Genomic DNA, 11,763 nt, shown 5'->3' with positions numbered 1-11,763 from the left:
GAATAGGTTTAGTGATCTCAGGTTCAGGACTGGCCTGAGGTCTCCTGATGCCTTGGGAACCAAGAATATTGGGGAATAAACACCTCTTCCCTGCTGTTATGGCGGGACCGGTATGATTGTCTGTTTCTGACACAATTCTTCTACGTATCCTATTAAAAATTCTTGCTTCTTCCGGTCCTGTGGCCATCTTGTCTGGACAAATATGTTCAGTGGTTTTTGCCGAAAGACTATCTTGTAGCCCGTCTTTATCATACTTTGGACCCATTGGCCCTTGACTTCGTCTGTCCATACCCTCCAAAAGGCTGTCAGCCTGGCCCCCACCTGGAGGGTCGGACAGATGCACCGTCAAAAAGACTTTTTGGCCTTCTTCGCCGTTTGCGCTGCTCATGACTTTACACCCCTCAAAAAGGAGCTCTGCGTTCCTCTCCATTCCCCCCTTGCATATTCTCTACCAGGCCTATATGATCTTGCTTCCCGCGCTCTTCTGAAATCGGTCTGTCCTGGACGGAAGGATGGTTGTCTCTTCTTTGCTCTCTGTGATAAGAGTCCAGTCTTACCTCCCGTTACACGCTTAATTGCTTCCTCTAAGGTCTTTCCAAAAAGTATCTTACCGTTAAACGGAATATTGCAAAGTGCCTGTTTTGATGCACTGTCAGCCGCCCAGTGCCGTAGCCAGAGGGCTCTCTTTGCTGTCACGAGTGCACCATAAGCCTCCCTAACAGCTTTACAAGGTCTGTGGAGGCCTCCGCCAGGAAGGCTGCTGTCAGATTTAATTCTTCCAAGGCTGTAACAATCCTGGCTCTCTCTACTCCTGAGTTAAGTGTGGTCTCCACGTTCGTGACCCAGACCTTAACGGCTCTGGAGATGGAGGCCAATGCTATGCTCGGGTGGCAGGCCATACCAGCAACCGAGTAGATCTTTTCAAGATCAGCATCCGCCCGTCAATCCATTGTGTCCCTCAAGGTTGCGGAGTCCTCTAAAGGAAGAAACACCTGCCTTGCCAAATGCTGTAGGGCTGCGTCTACCCCTGGCGGAGATTCCCAAAACTCGGCATCCACGGTCTTAAAAGGGTATAACTTAGAAAAACGATTCTGGGTGTTCGTTTTCTTCTCTGGTTTCCCCCATTCTTCTTCCAACAATTCTCGTACTTCTGTCATGAATGGAAAAGCCGCTCCCTGCTTCTTCAGGGTCGGGAAATATCTCCTTACTTTTTCTGGTGGCTGGGAGTCTTGCTCTCATTCTATGGCTTCCTTTACAGCCGTGACATATGGTTTTATGAACTGAAAATCGAACATATGTTCCTCTAGATCCTCTGATTCCGAAGATGTTCCTGAGGAAATTTCCAGCACTGGCGTGATCCCTTTCTGTACTCTGGGTTACTTCCTGTTTTAGGCCTGCTTCTAGGCGTACTTGTACTAGCCACCAAGTGTATGCTATCTGCCACGGCTTCATGGATATATTCTTTAATCTTGTTTGCTTCTGCCTCCTTGTCTGTGGCCACATCTTTAATGCACTCGGCACACAGGAGTTTTCCGGGAGCAGTAGGAGCCGTACAGGCCCAACATAAGCCCTCCGCAGGTCGACCTTTGGACCTCCTTGGCTCTATGGCTGGAGATTTACTAGCGTGCGACCTGCTCGGAGATTGAGGCACCTGGCTAGAGCGTGGTTCAGGTTGAGGTGAACCAGATCGTTGGCAGGTCTTTTCCTTATGTGAATGCTTCTTTTTAGGGCTCTTGCTCCTAAAAGACAAACTCCCTTTAAATATGGTGTATGCACTCTTTTCACCGTCTAGTCCCTCCCTAGCCCCCTCCTACCTTTCTGACGATCTTCGTGCCCTCTGTGGTTGTGGCGAGCTCATGCTAAAAAAGAGGAACGTAAGATAAGCCTATTTCCTCCGTTTCCCCTCACCCTAACTTTCTCTAATTTAATAACATATAGATGAAATATGTTAAATACACAGAGATAAGAAAAATAAAAAGACACTTTTCTCTAGCTCCATCTCTTTTTTTTTTCCTTTTTTTTTTTTTTTTATAAAAAGATACTGCTTACCTGTACAGAAAAGACAGCACCAGCAGGTGGCAGCAGAGAACAGACGAGCTTGAAAGGAAGAAGCTGTCAAGTCTGGGAACCACCGGGTGGCAGCAGAGAGCTGCTACAAGGCAGACGAGGACAGGAGAGGGAGAGGGAGAAAGTGTGAGTCATTGGGAGGAAACACAGCCACCCGGAACCTAGTTATCTCTCTGCACTGACCTGCACATGGACAGAAAATGAAATGGCTCTCGGCATCACTGCCATTGCGGCTTCCCCTCTTATGCAGGGCGGTTGCTAGGCTACACCCACCGCCCACAGCTCCACCTCCTCTGATATCACTGCCAGTGAATATATCAGCCAGGGAGAGCGGCCGGTGCATCCCTAATAGCTGCAAACAGGTGAGGGGAAATGAGCTGAGCACACCACAGCCTCTCCACCATACTCCTAGGCTCTTTAAGCCATTCATGCCCGCAGCCCCGGCACTCAGGGCATCCAGGGTGTTAAGAGGATTTTCCTCTATCAGTCTGGACCTACCAATCCCAGGTGAGGCTAAACCTGGGTGGGAAGGTTCAGCAGGGGGGATCCATTCTCACTTTAGCTTGCTTCAGGTGGCCTGGAGACCAAAAAAATGAGAACAAGAGGGAATGGGAGAGCCCTCTCTTATAAGCTAGGATAAGGGTGGTCCTGAGGGTTCGCAGGAGGAGCAAACCCAGGTGTGCTGACATGGGGCTGGCCAGGAAAACTAAATATAACTGCTTCAGAAAATTATATCTCGTATAGGGTATCCCTCTCAAATATTTTCCAAGATGAAGAAGCATACAAGCTAGCTTAAGTATGGCAGGGGGGTGCACATTTTTTTTAAAGACATATTGATATCAGCCTATATGCCTGATGTATTAGGCTGATAGCATTAACAAAGTCTTAAGTATTTGTCAACTCAAAGAAAATGAATAGGGTCTCCATGCTATATATTATAACTACATATTAAATTTCATAGCACAATTCACCATTCCAATAAAAATGCCTTTCACTAAACGACATAAAATTACATTGTTGCTTTTATCCCCCCCATATGTATGATCTAGCTAATAATTTCATTTTAGAGACATTAACGCAAAATACTAAAATACTAAAGGTCTTGAGAACCCTCACAAGATAAACATCAAATCGAATCAAGTGCAGATGATATAAGTAAACTAGGACTTGATTTTTACATGTTTAATGTTTGATTAAAATAAATTGACACAATTTGTTCTGTGAAAATTCTCAAATTTTAAATCCTCCCAAATCCATTTAAAACAGCAAATCATCTATTGATATTGATAATTGATCAGTTTAACTTATGGCAGTTATGTCAGTTCAAATGTATTACAACGTTGTTCTCTTACAGCTTTTGTTATAAAATGTGTATCTTCTTTTGTTTGGGATTATGTAGGCAATTAATTTCAAAAGAAAAAAAATACTGTTAAAAAGGGTAACATAACATTTATTCAATTCCATATAAAAGGAAAAACAACAAATCCCCATAACAGGGGCGTCACAATTTAAAATACAAAAGACATTGGATTTTCAACACAATTGGTCAATGTGTTGGAACATTAGGGGTTCAATCAGTTATGACAGAGCTAATATGCTCCAGTTCATTTCATACAATAAAGCATAATTTATCCCATAGTGGTAATTCCAGCTATTTGTAGGGATCCTTCATTCATGTGACACTTTCTTGCTAGGGTGAATGCTGCAAAAGGCTGTGATTCCAACGCGTTTCAACAGTCTTCCTCGAGGAAGTTTTTACCACTCTGTAATTATAGATAACCAACATTACAGTCATATCCATTCGTCACATATGAATGGAATGTTGGTTATCTATAATTACAGAGTGGTAAAAACTTCCTTGAAGAAGACAGTTTTGAATGTTGAAACGCATTGGAATTCCCAGCATTTTGTAGCATTCACCACAACAAGAAAGTGTCACATGAATGAAGGATCCTTACAAATAGCTGGAATTATCACTATGGGCTAAGGTATGCTTTATTGTATGAAATGAGCTGGTGCATATGAGCTCTTTCATAACTGATTGAGCACCCAATGTTCCAACACATTGACCAATTGTGTTGAAAATCCAATGTCTTTGGTATTTTAAATTGTGACACCCACCGTCATGGGAAAAGTCAAGTTTGATTAGTGATTTTGAAGCTTTTAAAAAGCATTCAGTCTGTAAAGACAAGGGCTGAAGGGGAAGTGCATAGTACAGATATTGCAGCGTGCACCTCTCCAGTGAAGCAAAATTTCTTTAAGACATAATATATGTTGTCCCAGTGTATTCTATCGAAAGGCTTTCTCTGCATCTAACGTGAGAAACAGAGAAGGCACTTTGGTGGATTCTGCATAATGTATTAAGTATAACATTTGCCTCGTGGCATCTGGTGCTTGATGCCTTGACACAACTCCCACCTGATCTTGTTATTCAGTAATGGTAGGTATTGTGAGATTCTATTGGCCATACATTTTGCATACATTTCTAAATCTACATTTAGTTGGCATGACATTTTTTGCTAATATTGGCATCCTAACTGGTTTAGGCAGAGTAAATATTGTGGCTGTTAACATCTCAGAAGGAAATGATACAGAGGACACATCAGCATTCTAAACCTTCTTTAAACAGGGAGATAATAGTGAGGGAAAAAAAGTATAATAAGAAGTTTGCCCGTCTTGTTACCATTTTGGTAAAAATTTAGTTTCATGGCTTTGATGTGATGATTTTGACGGGACAATAATAGAGTCCAGAGGTCATGTCTAGCTTGGGTCAATCGTTTACTAATGCATTGGAATGCATTTTGTTTATTGGAAGTCTCTAAATTATGAATAGTTGAGAGAAGTTTATCTAGCAAATAATCAGTAACTGATGATGTGTGTTTAAAAGCCACTGAACTCTTTACAGCTATTAACACCTCTCTCTTCATAGGTTAGACAAGTAGATGTGTAGAAATTGTTTATGGGAGAATTTGGGAGGCTTCCAAGTGCTAAAATGAGTCTCCTAAACATATTAAGGGAGATTATAAAAAACGGTGCAGTTTTATAAAAACACTTGTGAAGCTGTATTGTACAGCTCTGGTGTAGCTGTACTGTACATAGTAATCAATCAGCTTCTAACTTCAGCTTGTTCAATTAAGCTTTGACAATAAAACCTTGAAGCTGATTGGTTACTATGCACAGCTGCACCAGATTATGTGTGCACCAGATTGTCTCCCTTGATATGTTACATTTGAGTTCTTGTGCATCGCTCTATACCATATGTCATTTGGCAGGGCTATTGATCCTTTTTTACATTTGGGGAGGAAATGTTAAATTGCATTGGAATGGAAAGTTAATTGTATTTCAAATTACCCCGTCACCTAGGAGAGGGATAGATGTGAAGAGATAACAGAATATGGTGTTACCTTGTGATGGACATAGATCTGAAGTGGTGACTAGAAAATGAGGTTGCAGTTGATTCTGGGTGTTATCTATGGAAGAGTAGTAGGTTGATGTCATTGTAGAGAAATCAGGTAGGGAGAGGCACGTACTCTTAAAAGTAAAGGACTCAACAAACAGTCAACAATGGTGAAACACCAACAAAAACATAATTGAAAAAACTGACATAAAAGCAAACAATCCTACTAAGGAAATCTGAATGTATAAATCCCTCAACTTTTTTAGGCTATAGTAGAAAACTGAAATATAATGCACTTTCAGAGCTCACGAGAGCTACGGTAATATGCTTAGAATGACACATTAGACAGATTTTGGCAGCATTTGTTGAATCTTGGGAAACAGAAGTTACCCTTATTGGAGGTATGAATTTTTTGTGGGATCCTGGGTCAGTCTCCAGTATTTGCCAACAGTTGAAGGCCTTCTTCCAGTGTATTGATAATGAAGATGTCCCCCCTATGCGTAACTATTAGTTGTTATGCAATGGATTGTGTCTATATTTCCCCTTTGCTGTATGGTGAGATGAAAGACCCACATATAAAAAGAGAGGCCTTGTAGGCAGGCTGCTAACAGATCTGGGTCCCTAGTAAATGCAAGCAACCTCTCTTCTACAACATCATGCATGTGATGATGTCTCCGGGAATTTTGCCAGCAGAAGTATGGGCTCAGGTAGCTTGTGTATGTTATCTATGACAAATTCCACTGTTGGAATATCAGGCAATTACTCTGTTAATAATTTGGAGAACTAGGCTCTCAATTCTGGAGGTTTAACTGATTCTGGGATGCCTCTCACTTTAGAAACAAAGAAAAGTGATGACAGAAAAAGACTGGCCCATCAAGTCTGGCAGTTTTTTATTTTTATATACAAGTTTTGCTTTTTTTTTTGTTTTTTTTGTTAACTTTTTTTGTCTGAGTATAGATCTATGTTTGTCCTAAGCATGTCTGTAGCCATTTACTGTTGACTGGCTCACTACCTCTGCTGGAAGTTTTTCCAGGTATCAACTACCCTTTCAGTAAAATAATACTTTCTAAGATGATTTTGAACTTTTTTCCAGTTAGTTTGAGGTCATGTCCCTTTGTTCCTGATTTTGGTTTCACATCGGAAATAGTCAAAGACAGCCTGTGTGATCAAATCAGTGCCCAGATCGACATGTATCGATTCCCAGTGTTCCCTCAGCAGCTCCGACCGGAACAAGTGAACATAAGGAAAAGAGGGACAACTCCAATAGTGAAGTACGTTCACAGGTTTATTCAGTAAAAGCAGAGTGGCAACTCACGTTTGCATGAAGAAATCACAGCATGTCTCGGAGCTATACTCTCAGAACCTTTGTTTCCAACCAATAAAATGGCCGCCGTGTCTCCTTGCTGGCCTCAGCATGACGAACCGCAGGCTCCTCCTCCGACCGGTTTCATCAACACGTGACTTCGTCAGGGGGTGTGGCCTATGGCAGAACGTCTTTCCTTATATGCTGGGTGAGACAGGGCGGAACTCGCTGCGTCCAATCCGGAGCCAGCAGGAAGAGGTCATCCCAAACCATCAACAGGAAGGAGACCAACGACCCGGAACCGGAAGTGTGACCTTTGAATGTCAACATCCGGAGCTAAACCCGGAATTGGAGACCGCAAACAGCGATAAACCGATCAAATATTAACATGATTGCACAAGAGATATATGTGCCTTATATTTCAAAGGACTTCTAGTGCATATTTGATCTTAAGAAAGAAACCTTATTTAAAAGAGCTTCAAAACGGGGGAAACCTATAGGTAACCAGGGGAACAGTGCTCTACTCTAGCCGTGCTAGACTTTGCAGGGAAACACCGCCATCTAGCGGCCAGAAACAAAAATTCCCGAGAGTGCTCCATTACATAACTTACATTGACATGAAGGGAAAATTATAATTGTAACTAAAAATGTGAACTAAATATGATACACAATATGACAGTTTAATAGCATCACAAAAAATATAGAATAAAAACATTTAAAACTATCCCACAAATAAAAACAAAATAAAATTATGATAACCAACAGTGCAGAACATACTGAAAACCCCTTCATCAGGCATTATTGATAAAGGAATTAATATCCCAATCAATATTTAACCCGTGAGGGGCGTAGGTCTTCAACCGATAAATCCAGCTGGTCTCTAGTTGTGAGACACCTCTGGTACGGTTACTACCCCTCCAACTGCCTGAAAATTTATCAATGCCTAAAAAGACAGTGCCTTTGGGGTCATTCCCATGACATTCATCATAGTGTCTAGAGACACTATGTTTTGGGAATGCCTTCAGTATATTCGCCACATGTTCCTGCAACCGCACGTGTAACTTTCGTATCGTCCTACCCACATATTCACGGCCACAAGGGCAACGTAGTAGGTAGACAACGTGCCGTGTGGAACATGTGATGAATGGCTTGATTTTAACATTATGTTGTGTGGCATTGGAAAAGAACGTCTCAACCCTCCTAGACCTACAAGCATTAACCTTGCAGATGGCACAACCTCTACATGGATAAAAACCACCCCTCTCCTGAAAAAAAGAGATGGTCTTAGGTGGATCCACAATGTTGGGGGCCACTTGAAGCCTCAGCGGAGGCACACCCCTAAAAATGACTTTAGGAGCTTCCGGTAGTACAGGGCCCAGGAGGCTGTCGTTCTTTAGGATGTGCCAATGCTTCCTGATCAATTTTTTAACAGAGAAATGCTGAACGGAGTATGATGAAAAAAAGGCAAACTGAAAATCATCATTACTCTCACGTTCTCGTGGTACCAACAGGTCAGCCCTATTACGGGAATCTGCCTGCATAAGGGCTGTTTCAAGATCCTGTTCTTTATACCCCTTCTCCAAAAACTTGGACTTCAAGGAGCTAGCCTCCTGCAGGAAGTCCGCTCTATTGGAACAGTTCCTCTTGAGTCTGAGGAACTGACTGACAGGAACAGATCTAAGCCACGACACATGGTGGCAACTAGATGTGTCAATAAATCCGTTCCTGTCAGTCTCCTTGAAGAAAGTAGAGGTTTCAAGGGAACTACCAACCACTTTAATTTTAAGATCTAGAAAATGAATTTCAGATCTACTGCATTCGTGCACCAATCTAATTCCTCTGTCATTGTCATTCAGTGCAGAGATGAATGATTCAAGGGACTCAGAGTCACCATCCCATAGGAGGAGGATGTCATCGATGTACCTCCGCCAGAGAACTATCTCTGGTCTCGGAACGTCACCGATGACATCCTCCTCCCATTTGGCCATGAACAGATTGGCCATACTTGGCGCAAACTTTGCGCCCATGGCCACCCCCTTATTTTGTCTGTAATAAGTGCCATTTAACCAGAAGAAATTATGGGCCATAGCATAATCCAACAGGGATAAGATGAATTGACTCTGAAGACCTAACAAAGTGCTCTGACCCAAGAAATACTCAACAGCCTCCCTTCCATGCTGGTGTGATATAACCGTGTAAAGGGATGAAACATCAGCAGTGGCCAAGATGTAGGTGTGCTTCCACTCTATATCCTTAAGTATATTAATGACTTGCATAGAGTCCCTCAAAAATGAGGGGGTCTTGGTCACAAGGGGCTGGAGAAAGAAGTCTATGTATTTACCCACCCGGGAGGTAACCGAATCAATGCCACTAATGATTGGCCTCCCGGGTGGGTTCACCGCATCTTTATGCACCTTGGGTAGATAGTACATTATTGGCACCCTTGGGGCGGATGGTACCAAAAAGGATTTCTCCTTCTTGGTAAGGAGTTTGCGCTGAAAGCCGTCCTCCACCAAGTCGACAAGATCTTTTTTGTATGATGTCGTAGGGTTACCCCTCAGGGGAATATAAGTGTCCCGGTCTGACAATAACCTATTCATTTCCACATTATAGGCCACAGTATCCAGAATGACTATTCCTCCCCCTTTATCTGCTGGCCTCACAATTATGTCCTTTCGCTCCTTTAAGGAGCGAAGTCCCCGTTCAAACATATGTGTTTGATGGACTTTTTTGAGGCTAAGCTTATCCAAGTCCTTGGCAACCAAATCTCGGAACACAGTCAGAGTGGGAGCCAAATGACCTGGGGGGTTGAATAGTGAGGCATTGGAAAATGAAGTGGACTTGATGCCCATATTATATTCCACTATGGGGGTGATGGGGTTCCCCATCATATGCCTTTTAATGCTCATTTTACGCACAAACTTTTGAAGGTCTATGAAAGTGTTGAATTTGTTAGGAGGTCGGGGGGGAGCAAACTTGAGTCCATGATTTAACACATGCTTCTCTTCAACCGAAAGAGAAGCTGAACTCAAATTAAACAAACCCCGATCCCTCAACGCCGACTTCTTTTTGTCGCGGACCCTCCGCCCCCCTCTAGTCCCTCTCTGCTCTCCTTTTGCCTTTTGTTTTTTGGGGTGCCCCCGTGAAAAGGGGTATTAAGCTGGTTCCATGAGCCTTGCCCCCCAGGAGGGTTAGAGTAGGCAGATGGAGGCTGGTGGTATCCCTGTGAAGTCTGTGGCTGTTGGTTCCCTCTATTCTGATAATAGGGTCCCTGTGGCTGAAAAGGAGGTATGTATTCCTCTTGTTGCGGGTGTGTGGTGATATATTGAGCGGCTCCCTGATAATCCTCTCGGAGTGGTAAAAATCTATTTCCAGAGGGTTGTTGGCTATATCCTTGTTGAGGGGCAGCTTTCCCCTTACCTCTAGCCCTTCCCCTACCACCTCCACGGCCTCGTCCCCGTCCTCTGGGCTGAGCCCATGTCTCCGTTGAAATAAGAGGATAATGAGACTGGCCAGAACTCTCACCAACTTCCATTGGGGTACTGGGGGGGGGGGGTACAAGCTGAGAGGGTTGTCCTGTGCCAACATCAGCCGGGTCCCTATTGGCTTGCCATTTAAAGACTAGCTTACTCTGATAATCACCACTATCCCTTAGGAATTTCTTCCTTTTTTTATTTTTCTGTTCTAAGTCCTCCTTTTCCAAATGCTTTTTTAAGAGGTCAGATTTTTGTTTGTAGAGGTCTTTAGATTTAAATTCCTCCAGTTTGCCTTTAATAACATTAATCTCCTCATCCAATTTCTTAAGTTTAAGCCGTTTCTTGGTTACCATATAACGTAGTAATTCAAGCCCTGCCTTGTTGAAGTATTGGTACCACTCATCTAAATCTAAGATGTCACTCTGTGGTGCCACCTCCCACCTCAGGCTTCTAGGTACCATACTTTCAGCAAGATATTTCTCAAAGAAGGCAATATCCCACCCCGTGTGGAGCTCGGTTGTCATGATGTTCTTAAGTCTCAAAAAGAGACCACTCATGTCATCTGCAGGCTCACTAGAGGTCGAGAAAATGCCTTCCAGGTTGATGGAATAGGTCTTCCTGTACTCAAATACATCCATGATAGTACAAGCACAGAAAGGCCAACCAACACTGGTATAATGATGCGAAAAAACCAAATGTGGATATCTCGCTCGACAAATCCTTACTCAGAATTCACAAAGCAGCAGCACATGTACTAATTAGCAAGAATATAAAAATGGGGATATTGCTGCGCTAAAATGTAAAGATAAAAACATACATGAATAAAAAGTCAACAGACCATATGAAAAGCAGCCAGCACCTGATCTAGAATCAGAAATACCAGATCTAAATAGCAATATAGAATGGGATTGGTGCAGCGCTAACTCAATTGAATCCACAGTCCATACAAATGTTCAAATGGATCAAATACAAAAGTGCAGTAAACAAAAGTTCATCAGAGAGTGCTCCAATAAAGAAGGGAAATTAAAAAAGTGGTGGTAATGATAAATAAATTAATATTAGTGACGGGGAATATCTCGGTTCACCTCTATTTTTCTGTATTCCCCGCCACTAATATTAATTTATTTATCATTACCACCACTTTTTTAATCACCAATTTTATCACCAATATTATTTTATCTATTATTACCATCATAATTCTAGGTCACCTATTAAATTATTTAAATACTATAAACTATATATATGATTTTTATGAAAGGGTTAAATTCTGTGGTTGGATGTAAGATTATTTATATTTATCAACGTTACTTATTTTTAAGATTTATTTTTATCATCATTAGTTTAGTACTATATGCCAACGCATGTATTCAATGTAATATGCTGTAGACTAGATGGTAAACAGACCCGATACCCAAGCAGAGATTGTCATACCATTATTGTATCAACGGCAATAGAGGAGGACCTGACCCTCTTAAAGTCCATTTTGTGGTCTTTTTTCTTTTTTAAAATAAGGTATATCG

General features: G+C 42.1%; 1 pseudogene across 1 annotated transcript; it reads right to left on the bottom strand.

The window, feature by feature from the left end:
* Positions 1-345: 345 nt before the first annotated feature.
* Positions 346-1,304, bottom strand: LOC309553918 (annotated as a pseudogene). The gene has a single exon. The product of its transcript is annotated as an uncharacterized misc_RNA (transcript).
* Positions 1,305-11,763: the final 10,459 nt, after the last annotated feature.

The sequence above is a fragment of the Pelophylax lessonae genome, assembly GCF_965119305.1.
Source record: "Pelophylax lessonae genome assembly, chromosome: 4".
Lineage (NCBI taxonomy): Eukaryota > Metazoa > Chordata > Amphibia > Anura > Ranidae > Pelophylax > Pelophylax lessonae.
The sequence above is the reverse complement of the archived record's forward strand: the minus strand, read 5'-3'. Positions and strand labels throughout refer to the sequence as shown.